We start from the raw sequence: 14,026 nt of genomic DNA, 5'->3' as shown, positions 1-14,026 counted from the left end.
AGGCGTCTTAAAGCGCATTTAAAGCGTATAAAAATGTTCAACGCGTTTAAAACGTTTAAAGCATTTAAAGCATTTAAAGTGCTTTAAAGCGTTCGAAACGGAAACTGAATCAATGCGTACCTTAGCGAATTTTCAGGAAATCATCGATGTTCCAATGATTACTGCCACGTGTTCTTTTGACTTGATCACTATTCTCTGTGGAGAGCCTTACAGCGTCGTAACCCAACTTAGGGATAATCCATCGTGTAAGTCCTCCTTTCTCGAAGTGCATCTGGCGCAGGGGGTGACTTCTTAGGTGCCAACTCATGCGCCCCAACCTCTAGTCACTCGCCCCGGGGAGCGTATCTACCTTTCTCTCGTACCATGCACGTGGTTCTCCCCTGGGTGTGGCCCTCTCATGGGTCGTATCTGTCCCAGGGTTTCCCAGTGGTGGCGTGGGTACTTCACGAGTCAGGTTACCCCCTACTAGTACTAGAACTATGGCTTTGAAGCCACTTTTCTCTTCTCTTTATTACTGTTCTGAGGTACTGAGGCCTCTCGTGGTGTCGCCCCCTCCACAGTCTTTCCTACCCATGGGTATCGGGAGGTGACACCGTCGATGCCTTAACTTGGCGACGCCTCATCTTGGCGACGCCTCATCCTGGCGACGCCTACACCTGGCGACGCCTCATCCTAGCGACGCCTTAAGCGGTCAACCTGTTGACTTTCTTCCCTTGGACCCCTTTGAGGGGTCCCACCATATGTTGACTTTAACTTTGAATTTGACTTTGGTCAACGCTCGGGGACGGGACGGTACAATATATATATATATATATATATATATGATCCTGCCGGTTGACTTAGCGCAAGAGCGTTGCCTCGTCACAATCTTCCTCACCAGCTTGACACCACGTGCCCTCCAAGTCCACTCCACAGATAGCCTCTCTGAGAACCTGAAAAACACACAGTGGCGCCTCTGCGGCCGGTGGCGCTCCGACGCTCAAGTCAGTGACAAGAACACCCAAAAACTAAGAGAGAATATGCTCTGTAGGACCGTACTGTAGGCACACAACCCTAGCAGTATCAGCCGATGAAAGACGTACCTCTGCAGATTCTGTTAAGGTTACCTTTATAGCTAGGTTTCTTCTCTCTCCAGGCCGTTATGCTTTTGGACGCGTGGCTCGCATCCAGCCCTGCACGTGTCGCCATCTGGGCTGGGATAGCAGGTAGCGCCCAGCCCTACACGTGTCGTCATCTGAGCTAAGGCAACTTGAGCGTCATTTCTCCATTGCTCCCAACCCTACACGTGTCGTCATCTGGATTGGGGCAACTTGAATGTCATTCTTGTGTAGTAACCAGCCGCTCAACTAAGTCCTCAACTGAAGGAGCAACCTAGCACATAATGCGCTGTGAAACACCACCCGACAAGGCGAGTATCGGATGCAACAAAGTGCATCATCTCTGTGATATCGCTCATCGCGAATGGCACCCTCCTTACTGCTACGCTATGCATGTTCTAGCTGGGGAAACCTTGCCACCAACAAATGTCCACTCTGGGAATCCTGTCGCTGATGAGCGAGGTGTTCCCCCCAACCCACTCGACCTTCATGCCCCATGATGGTGCCACAATCGTCTTATTGAACTTACACGCTTGAAATTACCCTTCTGAGCCTTCAACAGCTTTAACTAAGTTTGCTGGGAGATCCGGCGATGTGCTCCTTGTGGCAGCGTGTAAACCACCCGATCTCCTAGCATTTCCGAGCGATCTCTGATCATCCGTTCTCCTAGCACTCTCATACGACGACTGCGACGTAACTCTGGTGACCGCCGGTTACGCACACTAGAGATCGGAGAACGTCAATTCAGCGATCGGCGACTATGCCCACTTCTGAACCATTCATCTTTTCTAGCCTACGCGTTCCATTGAGCACGCCCCACCCGAGCACGTGCAAGACACGTCATCACGCCTGATGACCTGGTCGATACAATATATATATATATATATATATATATATATATTAAAATAATTAATATTTTTATTCACTTTTATTTTAAATATTTCTTCATTTTCTTTTATTTAAAATTGAAACGAATTAATTAAATATTAATTTGATATTATTAATTTTGTTTTTGTTTTCTTCTATAATAATATTAAAATATATAAAACTATAAAATTATAATAAAAATTAATTTGATCATATCAATCAAATTTATTTTAAATTTCATATTTTTTCTTCCAATTTCAATTCTCTTTCACTTTTTTGTTTAATTTTTTTTCCTTTTGGTTTAATTTATAGATATTCTTAATCCAAATAACACACCTCCTCCTCTAAAATAAAATAAAATAAATAAAATAAAATAAAAATTGACATACATTTAATTAAAAAATACATCTGATTTACAATTTTATTATTTACTAATTCAAACAAGACATGCATATTTTATTAAAAATATATATTGTTTTATAAAAAAAATTATTTATATATTAAATAATACCCTTATATAATGTTTCATCTCATGACCCTAATGTGCTCACCGGATACACAAAATTAGGGTAAAATGAAACAACTTTGAAGAATTGGACTAAATTGGTGGCTGCCAAGGAAAGTCACTAATTGCTCAAACATAGGGCCATTAGGCTCAGTCTGGTAGGCACTGGCTAGCCAGTTAGGGCATCTGTGTTCCTGTGAAGTTGAAATCCAGGGACCGAATAAAACCACTGATGATTCACAAAATTAGGGTAGAATGAAACAAAACTCTAAAGAATATTGGGTGGACCCATTTGGTGACTGCAAACGAAAGCCACTAATTGGTTAAACAAAGGGTCATAGGATCTGAAGTTGAAATCCAGGGTCCAAATAAAATGAAACAACCCAAAGAGCAAAAAGAAATTGATTAAATGCAGTCCACAGATATAAAAGAAAACAGGAAACAAAGTTGGTGGTAATGAGATTGAATTAATTGATTAATAAATGCAATTTGAAAGTAGATTGTTGCAGATTTTTGATGAATGGGAGCTTTAGTTAAGAAGAATGCATGTAATGTGAGTGGATAGTGAGAAGATTCCAAATTCCAAGAACCAAGAACAAAAGGATTTATTGGTACAGTGACTAAATTTGAAATCACGCCTCCTTCATCTGACACATGCATTCCCTAAGACAAACATAATAAATGTTGAAATTTATTTCGACATCCTATGTAGGTGTGTGACAGCTCTTAAAATGTCACACAAACTCTATAAGAGATATTATTCTACTTACCTTAACTCTCCAAATAATTTTTAGTTCCTAAATGTATATCTTGCTGAAAACTTCTCTATTCAATTTTCCAATCTTCTCCTTTCATGTTTATTATAACATTTGATTTATTAACTTTCATATCCCATTGGTTAATAAGTAATTCATTTTATAGGAATTGAAGATTAAGTTGAAATAATTACATTATTCACTATTCACAATCATCATTCTTCTTATTATTAACTTTAAAGTATTTACAAATATAATAAATAATTTATACATATGATTATTTGTTGTTTAGTTAGATTATTCTGGAAAATAGTATGAATAGTAATATTTTATATAAATTATAACTTTTTAAAACATTATAGCTGAACAGTGTGTGTAACTTATTATGAAACATGTTCACTGACAAGAAAAAAAATTATATATATATATGTATATATATATATATACATATACATATATATACATATATATATATATATACATATATATATATATATATGTATATATATATGTATATATATGTATATATATATATATGTATAAAACACTTGTGGTGTTCCAATCAGCTTAAAACCAAAATATATATACAGAAAATTAATACTTTGTATTTATAATTAAGGATTATAAATATTTAATAATCCCGAACAGAATACAGTTTTTACCATACTTATTTTATTATAATTAATAATAGTTGCTCATGAGCACATTAACCATTGCACAAATGGGCACCTATTTCAGGAAAATGCTATAGTGCATATTTAGTTATCTTGTTGGTTTGTTGGAATGAGCTCAAGTTGGTCTTTAGAGTTATTGCAGAAACTTGGACACCTTCAACGGAAGACATAAGTATAAATAAAAAGAAAATTTTCTTTTAAACACTACTCTACATCCTCTTATGTTAAGAAAGAGTATATAAAAAAGAAAAACACTGTAAAAAAAAAAAACCACGAGATAAAGAAAAAAAATATTATAATTACAAATATTCTTCTAAATAAGTCGGATTAAGAGTAATTAAAAATATCTTGAGAAAGGTCACTATTCTTCTAAAGTTAACCCACGAAAACAAAGAAAAACTTACTGCTAATGTTATTTGAAGTTTAATAATACATAATATTGTTTTTTTGAATTTAAGTAAATTGACTTCATCCCAAATTATCTTTCTCATTAAAATCTCCTTCTCTACAAAGGTTTCAAATTACTTCATCAAAAATTGGTTCACATTCCCTTGAACAAGTTTGTTCCTTGAACAAGTTTTCATTTTCTCAAACAATTCAAAAGAGAATATCTTATGTGCACTCCTACTATAGACCACCATGATCCATTACTAGGCCGATTGCTGCAACCATGAAACTCTTGAAGAGAGAAATAACACCAAGTTCGTACAAGAATAATTTATAACTATATTGACAATATTTCCATCAACTTAAATGAATGTGATGCATTGAATCGTTTGTAAAATAAAAGTGAGACCAAATTAAAACTTTTAAAAATAATAGGATAAAATTGAAAAAAAAAATACAAAATAATGGTACAAACTATAAGTCAAACTAAGTACAAGACCAATACTGTTAAGAACTTATTTATTATGTTTTACCGTAGGGATAACAAAAAATTCATACTACAGGTAAAGTCTCCAATAAATAATAAATAGAAGATAGAATCCTTTAATACATATGTATGAGTAATAGGTATAGAGCATTTTGACTTAACACTTATTAATAGGGGTATGAGCATCATAGTATCAGTACCTACCAATACTTACCAGTAACTTTATTTGTATATTTTTTAAAATTAAGTGAGTAAAGTAAAGTTATTGGTGAGAAAATTATTTATAATTAAATAATTGTTTAAAATTTAATTTAATATATTTATATTTTTATTCAGATCTCTGAAATTAAATTTATTCTTAAAGAGATTATAATTTTATTTAAACTTGTACTTTACCATGCAACTTATTTGAGTTTACTTTTTGTACCGCCCAGGTAGTCGGAAGTGATGACGTGGCAGCAGGTTATTTTGTAGGCGTGTTGAGGAGGGCTCATGACTGGCAGAAGGGAAGGAAGTCGGGGGGCTCGTGTAGTCGCCAGCCCTTAAGTTGACGTACCCCGATCTCTAGCATACCTAAACCGGCGGTCACCGGGTTTGTGATGAAGTCGCCGGATGCGAACCCAGACGACCAAGTGATCAGAGATCGCCGAAAGGAGGACATCGCCGAAGGATCAGGTTGGTTTGTTCCAGGCTTTCGAAGCAGAGGATGAAGTCGTCAGATAGTCATTCCCTAGCTAGCCAGAGGTTGAGGTCGAGGAACAGCTTACCCGAGCATGCACGATGAAGCAGGTGAAGTAGATCATGAAGGCGGCCGGCGAGACCACAGGGAAGGTGTGTATGAAGGCACCCGTACTCGCCACGCAGAAGAGATCACGCTCCAAGGCAGTTGTGCGCTGAGTTGTTTCATGCATAAGTAACTTAGCCAAAAGCCTGAAGAGTAAGAAGTGGCGCCCAAGTCAAGGATGCTCCAGATGGTGACACGTGTACAGCTGGATGCGAGCCACGTGTCCAGATGTGTAACTGTCAGGAGAGAGAAAGTGCACAGGTATATAAGAGATTCTAACGAACTTCTGAGGTATGCACGTTTTAGAATACTTCTTTTACGCTTGCGAGAACTTGAGTACGCTGAGAGAGAATTTTGCACGGTTCCTGTTCTTAGTTTTCTCTTAGTATTTTGGTGGTTCAGTCGCTGACTTGGGCGTCGGAGCGTGATCGGCCGCAGCGGCGCCGTTCTGTCTTTTGCTGGTTCTTGAGGTGAATCAAGGCGAAGGACCGAAGCTAACACGGCGCAGAGTCGATCCAGATTTGACGAGGCAAGGCTCTTGCATCCTGGTCAACAGGCAGGATCATCAGGCGCCCACCGTGGGGCCGTGTAAAACCTGTTCCCATCCACAGCGTGAGTTCTTGGAGTTTCTGCAGTTTCTGCGTGGCTGTGTGCTGGTGCAACCATTTTCCGCCGTTCATTCAAGCTTTGTTCGGTAGATTCGGTTTTTTCCCCGTTCGTGTGAGTTCTTGTTCGGTGAAGAGAAGTTTTTCGCTGTTTACGTGAGTTTTAATCGGTGAAATCGAAGCTTCGCCGTTTGTTCGGATTTTCGACCGGTGAATCAGAGGTTTTGGTGGAGAAGCGGTGGTCTGTGGTGAAGTTGCAAGTTTCTGTGAAGGTTTTGCTGTTGAGGTTGTGTTCTTGAAGTTCTTGGAGTTTGCGAAGTTCTGACCGATTGATTGCTGGATCGATCGTTGCTGAAGGAGGTTGTGTTCGTCGCTCGTTGTAGTCTGCTAAGTTTTCATGAGAAAGATGAGAAGCAACCGTTCAAGTCCAGTCGTGCCAGTTGCTACTGAAGGCGCCATGACTATGGCGCAGATGGTGGAGATCATGCGTGCGCTGCAGGCGAATGTGGAAGCCTCGCGCATAGAGCAGGCAAGGATGCATGAGGACCTAGTCGCCTCTCAGGCCAGGAATGAAGAGCTTAGCAAAGTAACTGAGGAATTGCGCCAAGCTCTTTAGGAGCAGAGAGGGCGCCCAGTCGCTGAAGAGGTCGCGCCGTCGACGCCGCCTCGCGTTTTCCCCATGCCATTCGCTCAGGCGATCACAGACACGCCTATCCCTGCGAGTGTGGTACCCGTGAAGGCTACTTTCACCGGTGTGGAGGATCCTGAGGCGCATCTCACCACGTTCCACACGCAGATGATGCTGTCAGGAGGCTCGGATGCTGTGTATTGCAAGATGTTTGTGAGCACGCTCCAGGGAACAGCGCTGGAATGGTTTGTGAGCCTGCCTACAGGTCACATAACCAATTTCCAGCAGTTTTCGAAGCTTTTCGTCGAGCAGTACATAGTGAACAAGGCGCCGCCTAGGGTGTCTTATGATCTGTTCGACATAAGGCAGTACCAGGGAGAGTCCCTCAGGGACTACTTGAATCATTTTGGGGCGCAGATGGTCCGCTCGCCGGCCAAGGACGAAGAAATGTTGGTCTACGCCTTCAAAAAGGGCGTGCTGCCGGGACCTTTCTGCGAGGCACTGATCAGGGCTCACCCCGCCACGTTTGCTGAGGTTAGGCGACTTGCGGTGGCCCACATCGCCGATGAAAGTGAGGTGGCCGAGAAGAGAGGGAGCGTGGCCCCCACTAGGCCACATGCCCAGACCAGGATCCAGCCACAGAGGGTGCTGGAGACAGCGGCGGCCAAGAGGGATCAAAGGACCCGCCATCCTTATGATCCAAGGAAAAACAAGGGCAGGGGCCCAGGGCGCCCTAGGGAGTACAATCGCCCGCCAAAGCATAAGTTTGTCATGGGGCTGGCGGACCTGATCGCCATCCCCAATATAGCAGCCAGGCTCAAGGCACCCGAGAAGGTGGGCGACAAGGTGTTGGGACCAAAGCCAGACGCCTGGTGCGAATTCCACCAGGGTTTTGGCCACACAGTGGACCATGTTTGGCATTAGGATACCAGCTCGACGACCCGGTCAAGAGTGGGTTCCTAAATGATTACCTGCTGGACAGAAGGACGGGGGGCGCGTCGAGCTCCCAGCCGGCGGGTGGTGAGGCTCCACACCATCGCGAGAGGTTTCTCGGGTGGTGGGTGCACCGCGTCGCAGAGGAAGAAGTATGCGAGGTCTGTGATGACAGTGGACATGTTCGAGGACCACTCGCCAGATGTGGACATCACGTTCACAAGGGAAGATCTCAGGGACGTTGTGCCTCATGACAACGATCCAATAGTCATCTCGCTTGTTATGGCGGGAAGGAAGGTCCACAGGGTTCTGGTGGACCAAGGAAGCTCGGCAGATGTGATGTTCTGGCCGACTTTCACACAGTTGCAGTTGCCCCTTGACCAGCTGAGGTCCTATGGAGGGTGCTTGTATGGTTTCGCTGGCGATCAAGTGGAGGTCAGGGGGTATATAGAGTTAAGAACTACATTCACGGATGAGGCGGGCTCGAGGACGGAGAAAATCAAGTACCTCGTCGTGAATGCTCCCTCAGCATATAACATTCTGTTGGGAAGATCAACGCTCAACAGAATAGGAGTTGTGCCTTCAACCAGGCACATGAAGGTGAAGTTGCCATCGATGGAAGGGGTGGTGATCACCATCAAATCTGACCAGAAGGAGGCGAAGAAATGCTATGAGAATAGCCTCAAGAATAAGAGGTCAGTGAGTTACATCACAACGACGCCGCCTCCCGGTGTGAAGCCCAAGCCAACAGAGTGGCGAGTTGTTGGTGCAGCGATGGAGGTGGCCGCCGGAGGCGACGTCGCCATGATGGATGCTGAGGCTGAGGGAGAGAACGCCGATCGGGAAGAAGAGGCGAGGAACCGCCCAGAGGAAGCGAGGGAGCTGGGAATCGCCAGGGCGGTGATCGCCAGGGAAGCTAGACCCAAACCCGTCGAGGAGTGGCTCGAAAGGGAGATCGGGGGAAAGGTATTCAAGTTGGGAAGATCCTTGGAGGCTGAGCTCCAGGACCAGATCGCCAAGGTGATAGAGCGGCATCTGGATGCTTTCGCATGGTCTGCTTCAGACATGCCGGGAATCGACCCCGACTTTTTGTGCCACCATCTAGCAATGGACAACCAGGTCAGACCAGTGCGACAGAGAAGAAGGAAGTTCAACGAGGAGAGAAGGCAGGTGATCAGGGATGAAACACAGAAGCTCCTCGCCGCAGGCCACATCAGGGAAGTCCAGTACCCTGAGTGGTTGGCCAATGTCGTGCTGGTGAAGAAAAGCAATGGGAAGTGGCGCATGTGCGTCGATTTCACTGACCTGAACAAGGCTTGCCCAAAGGATTCGTATCCTTTGCCAAGCATAGACGCCCTGGTTGACAGTGCTGCCGAGTGCAAGTTGCTGAGTTTCCTGGACGCCTTCTCGGGGTACAATCAGATAAAATGCATCCCATGGATGAAGAGAAGACCGCCTTCATGACCGAAAGATCGTGCTACTGCTACAAGGTGATGCCCTTTGGGCTGAAGAACACGGAGACCACGTACTAGAGGTTGATGGATAGGGTACTTGCACCAATGCTGGGGAGGAATGTGCAAGCGTACGTGGATGATATGGTCGTGACCTCGCCGGAGAAGAGCAAGCACGTTGCGGACTTGGAGGAGTTGTTCACCACGATCGCCAAGTTCAGGCTAAAGCTGAACTCCGAGAAGTGCATTTTTGGCGTGGAGGCGGGGAAGTTCTTGGGATTCCTCTTAACTGAAAGAGGAATAGAGGCCAATCCTGATAAGTGTGCTGCCATCTTGGCGATGAGGAGCCCGGCTACCGTGAAGGAGGTGCAACAACTTACAGGTCGGATGGCCGCCCTGTCTCGTTTCGTATCAGCCAGCGGAGAGAAGGGCCATCCGTACTTTCAGTGTTTAAGGCGGAACAACAAGTTTGCCTGGACGAAGGAGTGTGAAGAGGCCTTCGTCAAGCTTAAAGAGTACCTGGCGAGCCCGCCGGTTTTGTGCAAACCGTTGGTGGGAACCCCTCTCAGGTTGTACTTTGCTGTGACTGAGAGGGCGGTGAGTGCGGTGCTCGCCTAAGACCAAGACCAGGCTCAAAAGCCTATTTATTTCGTCAGCAAAGTGCTGCAGGGCCCGGAGGTGAGGTATCAGGCCTTGGAGAAAGCCGCGCTGGCTGTGGTATTTTCGGCGAGGAGGTTGCGGCACTATTTTCACAGTTTTACAATACTGGTGATGACCGACTTGCCCATCCAGAAGGTTCTGAAGAAGCCTGATGTAGCTGGAAGGATGGTGAAGTGGGCGGTGGAGCTGTCGGAGTTCGATATCAAGTATGAGCCCCGAGGTCCGATCAAGGGGCAGATTTTCGCTGATTTTGTGGTCGAGCTCTCGTCAGAAGCAGCGCGAGTTGAGGGGGATGATTTCCGTTGGGTGCTCTCGGTGGACGGATCGTCGAACCAGCAGGGTAGCGGTGCTGGAGTCATCCTGGAAGGGCCCAACGGCGTGCTGATTGAGCAGTCCCTGAGGTTTGCCTTCAAAGCCAACAACAATCAAGCAGAATATGAGGCGCTGATCGCCGGAATCTTGCTGGCCAAGGAGATGGGAGCTAGGGTGCTAATGGCTAAGAGTGACTCGCTGTTGGTCACGGGACAAGTAACAGGCGAGTTCCAGGCCAAGGATCCACAAATGGCGGCTTACCTAGAGTATGTGCAGGAGTTGAAGAGTTCCTTTGTCTCCTTTGAAGTGGTGCATGTGCCCAGAGAACAGAATGCCCGAGCTGACTTGCTAGCTAAGCTCGCTAGTTCCGGCAAGGGGGGTAGGCAGAGGACGGTGATCCAAGAAACTCTGAAGACGCCTAGAGCATTTGTGGCAGATCACCTGGTTCTTCAAATAAGCAAGTCGACGGAGAAAGCGGCGAGGAGTCACAGGTCTTTGACTCAGGAGACCTTGAGATCGCCGAGAATAAGAGCATGTCGGGGAGAGAGGGTGAACATGACGCAGGTCTGCGCTACGCATGAGCCAGACACGTGGATAACACAGTACTAGTGATGCCTGGCAGATGGCCTTCTCCCGCTGGATCCGACGGAGGCTAGGAAGATAAAGAAGAACTCTAGCAAGTTCACAATGATTGATGGCGAGTTGTATAGGTTTGGGTTCACACACCCACTCCTGGAATGTGTGCACGGAGAAAAATGTACAAGAATCATGGCCGAGCTCCATGAAGGAATATGCGAAAGTCACGTCGGGGGTCGAGCTCTGGCCGCAAGAACCCTCCGTGCAGGTTACTACTGGCCTACAATGAGGGAGGACTGCAAGAAGTATGCGTAGTGTTGCAAGCAATGTCAGCAGCACGCCCATTGGCACAAAGCGCCTCCCGAAGAGTTGAAGTCGATTTACAGCCCTTGGCCGTTTCATACATGGGGGATCGACATCCTGGGACCTTTCCCATTGGCGATCAGGCAGATGAAGTACTTGGTGGTGGCGATTGAATATTTCACCAAGTGGATCGAAGCAGAACCAGTGGCCCAGATCACCGCACACAAGCGAGAGCTTTGTATGGAAGAACATCGTGTGCCGGTTTGGTGTGCCTAAACGCCTGGTGTCAAACAACGGGACTCAGTTTGCAAGTCACCTGTTGAAGAAGCTGTGCGAAGGGGTGGGAATTCAACAAGTATTTGCATCCGTCGAGCACCCTCAGACAAATGGCCAAGTAGAGTCCGCCAATCGGGTATTACTAAGAGGCTTGAAGAGAAGACTAGAGAAGGCCAAGGGATCATGGGCAGAGGAGGTACCCCGTATAGTTTAGGCGTACCTCACCACCGAGCAGTCAGGAACCCATGAGACCCCATTCAGCTTGGTCTATGGATGCGACGCAATGATTCCAGTGGAAATCCAGGAGAGCTCGCCGAGATTCCAGAACTTTGTAGCGGAAGACTCGAATGAGAAAAGAAGGCTGAATCTGGATTTGCTGGATGAGGTCAAGGAGGAGGCGAGAGTAAAAGCTGAGGTAGTGAAAAGAAGGATTGAACGAAGGTATAACTCGAAGGTGATGCCAAGGCATTTTAAAGAAGGCGACCTGGTGATGAGGAAGGCCCACCAGTATGAGATGGAGAACAAGTTGTCGCCTAAGTGGACGGGACTGTTCAGAATAACCGAGGCGCTTGGGAACGGCGCCTACCGCTTAGAAACATTGGAAGGAGGGGCGATTCCTCGCACTTGGAACGCCACGCACCTCAAGTTATATTACAGTTAAAAGCTTTGTAAGTAAAAACAAACACGAAGAGTTTGCAAGCTTTCTGTTAAAACAGTTTGAAGGGGGCACTCTTTTTTCCCTAAGGAGGGTTTTTAATGAGGCCACCCAATAAAGAAGAGTTTTTCAAAGTTTAAAGTGTTTTAGATTGCATGCTTGTTATTGTTATGAAAGTTTTGAAAGAAAGACCTTGTCACTCGTATGTGATTTAAGGCGAGTTTGAAGTTATGTTGCATGCTTTCTAAAAGTTAAAAGACCCCATCGCTTTTCGGCGATTGGCGGCATCAGTTAAAGTTAAAAGTCCTCATCGTCTTTCGGCGATCGGAGGCACCAACGACGTTTAAAAGACCTCGACGCCCTCGCGCGTCCTGAGGCGAGAAAGAGATAAAGACCTCCTCGTCGTCGAGCGAGTGCAGGCAAGAAAGAGATAAAGTCCTCAGTGCATCCAGGGGGGAGGAGATGTATGCCTTGGGCAAGTTGAGGCACCGGTTAAAGTCCTCCTCGACTTTGTGCGAGTGCAGGCGAGAGCAAGTTAAAAGTCCTCAGTGCATCCAGGGAAGAGGAGATGTAATCCCTGGGCAAAGTAGAGGCATCAGATAAATTCCTTCTCGCCGTCGAGCGAGTTCAGGCGAGATAAAGTCCTTCTCGCCGTCGAGCGAGTTCAGGCAAGATAAAGTCCTTCTCACCGTCGAGCGAGTTCAGGCAAGATAAAGACCTTCTCGCCGTCGAGCAAGTTCAAGCAAGATAAAATCCTTCTCGTCTCGAACGAGTTCAGGTACGGTGTGGAGGGTGGAAGAAGTTTAAAGGATAGCTAAGGTAGGTTAGAAGAGAACGCCTAGCTATCCGGCTTATTGTTCTGAAACTCAGGGAGGTAGAGAAGGATCCGAAAGGCGCCTCTACCCCCAGATGAGGGAACAATAGCCAAGTTATGAAGGCAAAAGGAGGCTTACATCGCCGGGACCCGATGGTGATCAGAGGAGATTCAGGCGATGACAAGAGTAAGGGCCCGTTTCGATGGAGCAGATCAGGTGAACTATGTCTTAAACTATCAGTTGGATTGAAACTTGCTGTTTAGTAAGTAGTTTCACGCTGAAGCTCGTTGCCTTAAGTTCACAAGTTATTAGAATGCTATCGTTCGAAAGTTGATAGTCTGATCGAGTTCGAAGCAGTAAGTAAACAGTTGCGCCCGCAGAATCGCTAAGTTAAATTCGTTTAAGCGTTTTTTACAAGGAGAAGCAAAGCAAACAAAGAGACCATATGTAGAAGCAGAAAAATTTATAATAAGGTGGTATTTGTTCGAAATAAATAAGAAGAAAAGGAAAGTTATTACAAAGTTTGTGCAAAGAAAATAGGTAAATGAGTGATGGAGGGAAGCAACTAATCTTCAGAAGGAACGATCTTCCCATCCACCACTTCATTACATATTGACACCATGGAGAGGTCGAGCTTGGGGTATTGGCAGGCGACTTGCTCCAGGGCGGCGTCGAACCCAGCGGCGAGGACTTGGGCAGAGCTCAGCTCAAGCTCTTCGTTTTGTTGCTTGAGCCCCTCGGTTTGCTGCTTCAGCTCGTCAGCTCGCTTCTTCAGTTCTTCAGTTTCCCTACGAGTCTGAGCGAGGTCATCAGCAACCTTCTTGCTTTCCTCCCGCGCCTGGGCCAGCTCTGCAGCAATCTTTTCATTCTCCTCTCTGGCTTCGGCGAGCTTAGCCACGGCGTCATCCCTCTCCTTTTCAACCTAAGAAGGTGCCACCCTTCTCCTTTTGGTAATGAGGCCGTCCTCAGTCGCCTCATCGTCCTCTTCTTCATCTTCTTGGACCACTTGAGGAGTTTTCCTCTTTGGTTTCCTCAAGATGAGTTTATTCCGTTGAGGAGCGGGCAGTGCCTCGGAAGGAGCTGGGCCTTGAGGGGGCGATCTGCCTTGGGCAGCGGCGATCTCCACCACCGAGTTTGGCACAGTTTGAGAACCCGACGCCAATTTGTGGGTTCGGGCAAGCGCCCTCAGTTCAGCTAACTTGCCTTTGCCCAGCATGAGATCTGCACAGTGCAAAAATACACAAGTAAGCGCAAAG

This window comes from Phaseolus vulgaris, chromosome 10, assembly GCF_000499845.2.
Source record: "Phaseolus vulgaris cultivar G19833 chromosome 10, P. vulgaris v2.0, whole genome shotgun sequence".
NCBI lineage: Eukaryota > Viridiplantae > Streptophyta > Magnoliopsida > Fabales > Fabaceae > Phaseolus > Phaseolus vulgaris.
The sequence above is the reverse complement of the archived record's forward strand: the minus strand, read 5'-3'. Positions refer to the sequence as shown.